The sequence below is a fragment of the Nylanderia fulva genome, unplaced genomic scaffold (assembly GCF_048542155.1).
Source record: "Nylanderia fulva isolate GAGA-0341 unplaced genomic scaffold, ASM4854215v1 Scaffold361, whole genome shotgun sequence".
In the NCBI taxonomy this organism is placed as follows: Eukaryota; Metazoa; Arthropoda; class Insecta; order Hymenoptera; family Formicidae; genus Nylanderia; species Nylanderia fulva.
This window is the reverse complement of record NW_028190435.1, coordinates 99,544-108,821: the sequence shown is the minus strand read 5'-3', so window position 1 is coordinate 108,821 and position 9,278 is coordinate 99,544. Positions and strand designations below refer to the sequence as shown.

General features: G+C 34.1%; 1 long non-coding RNA gene across 1 annotated transcript; it reads left to right on the top strand.

Annotated features, from left to right (window-relative positions):
• Nucleotides 1-2,163: 2,163 nt before the first annotated feature.
• LOC146722150 (uncharacterized) lies at nucleotides 2,164-2,871 on the top strand. Its single transcript, XR_014925323.1, has 2 exons — nucleotides 2,164-2,344; nucleotides 2,457-2,871. It is a non-coding gene; the product is annotated as an uncharacterized LOC146722150 (long non-coding RNA).
• Nucleotides 2,872-9,278: the final 6,407 nt, after the last annotated feature.

Genomic DNA, 9,278 nt, shown 5'->3' with positions numbered 1-9,278 from the left:
CCATATTCCAACACCGTCCCCACCAACCTTTCCATTAGCCATACTCTTTTCATCCAGTCTCCTGCAAACCTTTTTTTCCCATTCCCCACACCTGTCTTATCACCGCTCCTGCTTTCCTAACTCTGTTCTTTACCTGCGCCTCCTGCCCCCCGTTCCTCTGTAGCTTATACCCTAAATATGTGAATTCTTTCACTTCCTCTAACCTTTTTCCTTTCCATCTCCACTCCACTCTCTTCATTCTTCCTCCTCCCTTTTTAAACCTCATTACCTTTGTCTTATCCACATTCACCTCTAACCTTTTCTTGTCCATATAACTTTCCATTTTCCCCAACATATGTATCATCCCTTCTTCATCCTCCGCCAACAGTACCATATCATCTGCGTACGCCAAACAATGCACCTTTTCCCCTTCCAGTTTCACCCCCCCCCCCCCAACCTCCTTTTCTTAGCACTTCCTCTATATCCGCTATCAGCAAACTGAATAAGTGCGGACTCATTGGGCAACCTTGCCTCACCCCCCTTGCCGTCCAAAAATTTTCTCCCTCCTCCTTCCCCACTCTTATCTTACTCCTCGTTTCCCTGTACACCTCTTCTATCCTACTCCTTAATCCCTCCCTCACTCCCCTCCTCTTCATTGCCTCCATTAACACCTCCCTATCTACCGAATCAAACGCCGCCTTCAGGTCCATAAATGCCGCGACTACCTTTCCCCCCTTCTTGTTTACCCTCTTATTCACCAGATAGTTCAACACATAGATACTATCCATCACCCCCATTCCCTTCCTAAAACCTGTCTGACTCTCCGGTATCATATGAAGAAAAACTATTACTTATATCTTTTCTTTTACATAAATTCAGTTTTATATACTAAAAATTTATTTGTTTAAAATGTAATTAAAGAATAGAAGTAAAATATTTCTGCTTCAAAATTCTCGAGCCGAAATTCATGATACATTTAGATAATTATTAAATCGAAACGAAAAAACTGTTATAATTAAGATTTGTAAAATAACAGGGATTGCGATATATTTGTCTTTAATGCCCAAATTATATAAAATTATGTTATATATTAAATAATATAATTTTATATATTTTAAATATTAATTCTTATATGTCTTAATATTATGTACTGACCAAAAAGTTTATTTTTATTTGAAACATATATATATTTAAATATATTGCAAAATTGAGACCTGTAAATATGATATATGTGTTGTATTAATGTAAATAAAATAATGACAATTAGTCTAATTATTAGCTGAAATTTATACAGGTATCATTTTTTAGTTTCTTATATAAGTACGTATATGTATAACATTAGTCGACAAAAATGATTCTTTCTTTAATTCAGAGATTTCCAAAATGTGTTTTTGTAGATTTTTTTTGCTGAGTACGAATCCGGCTATGAAAATTGCGTATCACGTTATGTTTTTTTAGATATCTTGATCTAAAGATGTGAAAAAGGGCATTTTGGACACTTTTCCGTAAAATATAGCTTTTAATTGAGACGTGATAAAAAGTACTACGACGACTTAAAATAAAATTTATGACTTGTAGTTTATGTAAAAAATGGAAAAAAGATTGAATCTATAAAGAGTTTATTGAAAAAATTAAATTAAAAAATTAAAAATATTATTTTTCGCACTTTTCTTCAGTCTTTAAAGGTTCGGTAGAATGTTTCACTTTACCTCTTTATAAATTCGATCTTTTTCATATTTTTTACATAAATTACAAATTAAGCTTATTTTGCTTAAGCTTTATTTTGAGCCATCGTAGCACTTTTTATCACATCTCAATTAAAAGCTATATTTTACGAAAAAATGTTTATAATGCCTTTTTTTGTGTATCCATAGATGTCTAAAAAATGATATCTAAAAAATCTTACGTGATACGCAATTTTCGCGGCCGGATTCGTTAATCAGCATGAAAAAATCTACAAGAGATTAAATTATTTGCCAGTACGGTTGAGAAGAGATTCTGTCTTATTTTTTATTCTTAATTCTTTTGGCGGTCTTGACATATTTGATTAGTGTAATTAATTATTACATAATAAGTTTTTAAATGATGAAGTTAAGTTAAATAATGATTAAAGTGCTGACAATACAATCGCTACCTACATTTAAATCTTTCAAACGTTGTTATTATTGAGAAATTAAATATAATTGTAACGCAAAATGGATTAACACAAAAAAATATAAAATCTCGTGTATAATAACGAAAGTTTTTTAATCCATCGAGATTATGTCGTCTAGGGAAGAGATCCATTTTTTGACTCAACCTTTGGCTTCAGAACACAAACTGACGGAGGAGGAGATGGTTCCTCAGAACCAGAGCTCTGAACCAGGTATGTCCTCTCGCCAACCTTCATTTCATTATGGATTTGTGGCATAGAGCGGATATAACCAACTTCGTTTCCTTATCCGCACTCTTTGCTCCTTCCCGATACCTTTTTTCAGATCTTGAGACTGAAGCTATTCGTTCAATGTCTTCCCTGGATCATCCGCCTTCTATTCCAACACAGGTAGAGTCGGTGACACATATCAACGACACGTTTGACAAGCTTTTCGGTGCCTGCGAGAAATCATCAGCTGTTTCTCCCTGGACTATTCAAGGACTCCTGCTATATTCAACTTCGCTCATTACCTTGCGTTAATTATACTGCAGACGTCTTGTTCTTTATGATTACAAGTAGTAGCGTCAAGCTATGCTCAAATCCACAATGTTCAGAGTATTGAAAAAATGTCTCTTATGGACACCGCTTGTTTATCTTCTTCATATTGTTTTTTTGTGCTCAACGATTCGCACATCAGAAAAAGTTTATTAAATAAAATATTTATTTAAATATTGATCACAATGAAGAAAGATAGAAAGGATAGGAAAAGAAGGCATTCTCGATCACGTTCAAGAGACCTAAAAGAAATACTCATGAAACTGAAGATAAACTGCATCCTCACTCAACTGGTTAAGATTAAGAATAATGAGTCTCAAGATGTACCGAATGATAAAATAAAAAATTGAATAATTTAATAAAAAATTGAATAATTTATTTAATTTGATGAATGTTTATTCCATACAAATATTACCCTCCCTCCAAAATAAATCAATGAATAAATAATATCTTAAAGTGCTTATTTCATACGAATAATGCACTCCTAATAAAGGAATTAAACATTCGTTACTGAACAAATAGTTCTGCAGATTAATTTCACACGAATGCTGCCTGTGACTTTAATTTTAAAGGATATTATTGTCCTAAGTTTTTTATTTGTAATATGGTTTATTAGCTTTCAGAGAGAAAGTATTCTGATATCGAAAATGAATCTGAGGATATACAGGATTTCGCGGATCCTGTTAATGATATTTTTGAAACCAGTGACGCTCAGGTTAGTGTCTCTAAAAATGGGGAAAACACAGACCCGACAATGGACTCTGTCATTGATGACGAAATTCTGCAAATATTGAGAGAAGATCCGAATGATGTACCAACAAATTCTGTTAAATTTCATACGGAAATTAAAAACAGATGGAAAGCCTGGATGACAGGAGGTCTACCAGAAGAGACGAGGAAGACATTACTTAAAAATTATCCACGTAATGTTGATTTATACGCAGATCCTCCAAAGATTAATTTAGAGATTGCCGCAGCTTTATCTAAAATTGCCAAGAAAAAGGACCAACATTTTGTTGAAACACAATAATGTGTTGGTTCATCTATTCTCGCCCTTGGAGCAGCAGTATTGATGTTATTCATTGACTCAGAAGAAGAAGTGGATCAGATGAAACTCATTGAATTGTGATGAAATACATCAAATAATAATTTTCCTGCATCACACAGTGATGCTCTAATTTTACCAACTTTCAAGAAATTATTTATGATATTCCGCTTTGTCATTAATAATATTAATGACAAAGCGGAGGGAATATTGGTTGTGCCAAACTGGTCTACTCAATCCTGGTTTTCTTTATTTAATTCTCTGCTCAGGGGATCACTATTATTTTTAATCCAAGTAAAAAGTTGTTGTTATCTCCTTAGGGCTAAGTTCGATCGGAATTATATGAGGACGTCTCGTTCGAAGATGATTACCTCCCTCTCTATTTTATTTCCCATTAATTACCCAAATCATCTTCGTAATTTCTGCGTAAAATTAAACAAAAATTCTCTAAACAATATAAAGAAGATAAACAAGCGGTGTCCATAGGAGACGCGATTCAATGTTTTAATACTCTGAACGTTGTGGATTTGAGCATAACTTGACGCTACTACTTGTAATCATCTTCGAACGAGACGTCTTTATATAATTTCGATCGAACCTCGCCCTACTTTAGTGGGCTCGTTTGATCGTCGAATTGTATATACATAGTTTAAGAATATTCTACAATTTTATGTGGTTTTACTCGCGCGTATGTACGGGATGTAAATTATTACATAACGTGATATAGAGAATTATATATTGTTTAAATTGCTTGATCACTGAAGAATCATATTTGTAAAATTAATAAATTTATTTTTAAAATCTCGACGGCAATCGGAGCCTGTGCGGATGACATGCACAAAATTAATAAATTAAAATGAGATCTCAAGTCAAACTCATTTATTAGAATCTAAACGTTTCGACCCACTTCGGGTCTTCTTCAGTAGCTGCAAAATACAAAGAAACAAAATAAAAGATAATCGGTACAATCAGAAAATTATAAAACTCGTATACATACAATCCGCAAATAAATTAAATATCATTCTCCTCCCTATTCGAACCGTCCGGTCGTCGGAGTGTCTCCCTAACGGTGACCATCGTCAGGAAGGAAGCAGAGCAGTGACTCCCTTACCAACACTAATCAACATAGTATAAATTAAACGTGTAAGATCCCCAAGAATTATAAATTAAAAACCGGGAAGAACACTCACCCCGACAGCAAAAACAGAGAGAAGACGATGTTACACGTGACACATCACTCTAACGACTGTGCGGTATTCTACCTCGACACAGTCGATACATATATACGCAAAAAAAAAACCACGAAAATAGAATATGAAAATAAAAATAAAAACAACTAATACTTATCGGCACTCATGTCAAAGGTCTAACGAAAAAATCCGGTTATGTCTAATCACAAAGCTAGATTTTGGTAAATTTTTCAATTAACAGATCAAAATTCTCGTTTAATTTGTCGGTATCGCTATGTAAATTTAAACTATTCTTCTGACGCTTAATGTGGATCATTTCGGATATCAAACGTTTACCTAAAAAAGGCTCCTCATCCAAGATTTTTACATCCTCCCAATTAAATTCATGGTTCAATAATCTATGTTCCGATATGACTGATAATTGTGACGCGTTTCTTTTTATGTTGCTGCGATGTTCTTTCATCCTAGTTCTCAACAATCTACCCGTCTGCCCTACATACGACGCATCACAATCCATACAATCAATCTTATAAACTACATTGTTATGGAGTTCCCTTGGTAACTTATCCTTGTGTACTTTGATGAATTTACGGAGACTGTTAATTGCTGTATAGGATGGAATGACATCCAAATCACGTGTAATGTCCTCGATTCTCTTTGATACATTATTGATATACGGAATATTAAAGTACGAAACTTTATTCTGCGTTGGAATCTTGTCATTGCATATATTTGTTCTATTGTTATGCAACTTATTATTGTACCGGAAGAACAACTTTTTTAACCGCGCTTGTAATGTTTGAAATATCAATTTGAGAGGATAATTATTAGACAAAAGAACTCCAATCATAGACTCAAAATTATCTTTATGGAATTTCGGATGAGATAGCCAAAAAACTCTATCTATGAGGCTGATAATGGTGCCTTTTTTATGGCAGAGAGGATGCTGCGACTCAAAATTTAAATATCTACCTGAATACGTCGGCTTATGAAATAAATCAAACTCAATGCTTCCATTATTTATAATAATAGTGACGTCTAAAAAATTCAATCGGTTGTCAACCCCTTCCTCCATGGTGAACTGCAATCTAGGATGGAAAGAATTGAAAGTGTTTAAAACAATTTTAAGCATGGAGGGAGGGGCCGCCAACGCGATATCGTCAACATATCTAAAATAAAATGGAAATGACATTGGAATCGCAGCAATCGCTCTATTCTCCAAATCTTGCAACGTGATATCCGCAATGATCGGTGAGAGGGGGGAACCCATAGGCGTGCCAAAGGTCTGTTGATAACATACATTATTAAACATAAAATAAGTCGAATTCATAATAAAACGAATTGCACATAAAAATTCATCCCGTGGAATAATACACTCTTTTTCAATATACCCCCATCTGTTAATTAAACTATCGATAGCCATATCCAATGGTACGTTGGTGAACAATGATGTAACATCTAGTGAAACTAACTCCACATCACTGTCCACACATAAACCATTTAATTTGTTCACTAATTGGAAACTATCAGAAATAGCCGAATCAGGTTTCGGAATTGCCTTATATATTATCTTATGTAAAAATTTTGCCAAGTAATAAAGAGGTGTATTTCTAGATGACACGATGACACGTAAAGGGCAATTCGGTTTATGCACCTTCGGCAGACCATACGCTCTCGGTAAAACCCCGTCCGTGCAGTTCAGGGATTTATATGTTGTTGAAGAAATGTAATTCTTCATTTTCCATCTATTTAAAATCCCGTGTAATTGATTAATTAGGTTCCTAGTCGGATCTTTTTTAACAACAGTATAAGTATCCCGGTCAGCCAGCAAATCACACATTTTGTCCATGTACATATCCTTGTTCATCGCAACCGTGATATTACCCTTATCCGCCTTCATAAATAAAATATCAGGATTATCTTGGATGAATTTACCCGTCAATTTGTAAGCATTAAATAAACTATTTTTTGTGTGAGCTTTATCAGACATGGAAATATGGAATTTATTTATTATGGGGAAGGCTCTATTTCTGACTGCAGATCGTTTTTCCACAGGGAGTTTAAAAATATTTTGTTCTATATTTTTCAACAACTCTATGGTGGTTTTATCTTTGTCAAATACTGGCAGACAGAAGTTCTCTCCTAACCGCAACAAATCTCGAATTTCACACGGTATCGATACGGATGATAAATTTAAAAACCATTTATCTCTTTTGTCAGCAACATCAGGATTTAAAGAAACAAAGGAAGTCGGGTTCAAGGAAACACTAAGAGACTGAGACGGCCCTGACTCACATGGCCTTGAAGAAAATTCTTTCGTACATGTGTAATAATATTGGATAGGACGAATATTCCTATTATTGAATTTAATTTGTTTATCTAAGAGCCATCTAAATTTATCATCCAGTCGAACCCGCTCCTTATTATAAAAATAATGTAATGATCTGCTTTGCTCACCGAAAAACCCATCACAATAACACACTGGGAGATCTAACATGATGTAACGAACGAGTTCATAAATATCCAATCTAACTTTGTGCATCTGTCTATGAGCATCATAAATTTCATTTCTTAAAATGTCTTTAATAGTACGTCCTATAATAAATTTGTGTTTCAATACTGACTTATAATGATATAAATTATTAATATAACGAGAAAGAAATATAAGATGAGACGGTGTAACATCCTGATTTAAACAATCTTTTAGAAATTTAATTCGCAAGTTTAATCTAATCAGGCTCTTGTTTAATTTAATCCAATTCTTCAAATGTTTGACCGCGCCCCAATTAAAACTATGTCCAACAAATTGGAAGAAATTCCTCAACGGACGCATTATTCCAGCCAGCGTAAATTCAATATAAAAAAAAAAAAACTGTTAATCTCGGCTCAAATTATTGTGTTACAATAAAAATAAAATCTCGACGGCAATCGGAGCCTGTGCGGATGACATGCACAAAATTAATAAATTAAAATGAGATCTCAAGTCAAACTCATTTATTAGAATCTAAACGTTTCGACCCACTTCGGGTCTTCTTCAGTAGCTGCAAAATACAAAGAAACAAAAAAATAAAAGATAATCGGTACAATCAGAAAATTATAAAACTCGTATACATACAATCCGCAAATAAATTAAATATCATTCTCCTCCCTATTCGAACCGTCCGGTCGTCGGAGTGTCTCCCTAACGGTGACCATCGTCAGGAAGGAAGCAGAGCAGTGACTCCCTTACCAACACTAATCAACATAGTATAAATTAAACGTGTAAGATCCCCAAGAATTATAAATTAAAAACCGGGAAGAACACTCACCCCGACAGCAAAAACAGAGAGAAGACGATGTTACACGTGACACATCACTCTAACGACTGTGCGGTATTCTACCTCGACACAGTCGATACATATATACGCAAAAGAAAAACACAAAAATAGAATATGAAAATAAAAATAAAAACAACTAATACTTATCGGCACTCATGTCAAAGGTCTAACGAAAAAATCCGGTTATGTCTAATCACAAAGCTAGATTTTGGTAAATTTTTCAATTAACAGATCAAAATTCTCGTTTAATTTGTCGGTATCGCTATGTAAATTTAAACTATTCTTCTGACGCTTAATGTGGATCATTTCGGATATCAAACGTTTACCTAAAAAAGGCTCCTCATCCAAGATTTTTACATCCTCCCAATTAAATTCATGGTTCAATAATCTATGTTCCGATATGACTGATAATTGTGACGCGTTTCTTTTTATGTTGCTGCGATGTTCTTTCATCCTAGTTCTCAACAATCTACCCGTCTGCCCTACATACGACGCATCACAATCCATACAATCAATCTTATAAACTACATTGTTATGGAGTTCCCTTGGTAACTTATCCTTGTGTACTTTGATGAATTTACGGAGACTGTTAATTGCTGTATAGGATGGAATGACATCCAAATCACGTGTAATGTCCTCGATTCTCTTTGATACATTATTGATATACGGAATATTAAAGTACGAAACTTTATTCTGCGTTGGAATCTTGTCATTGCATATATTTGTTCTATTGTTATGCAACTTATTATTGTACCGGAAGAACAACTTTTTTAACCGCGCTTGTAATGTTTGAAATATCAATTTGAGAGGATAATTATTAGACAAAAGAACTCCAGAAGAATTACATTTCTTCAACAACATATAAATCCCTGAACTGCACGGACGGGGTTTTACCGAGAGCGTATGGTCTGCCGAAGGTGCATAAACCGAATTGCCCTTTACGTGTAATATCAACAACATCTAAAAAAGCAAATTAAACATGAACAAAGATTAAATGTAAACAAAGATCTTATTATATAAATAAAAAAATGAGAGACAGTACATTTCTCTTCATCGTA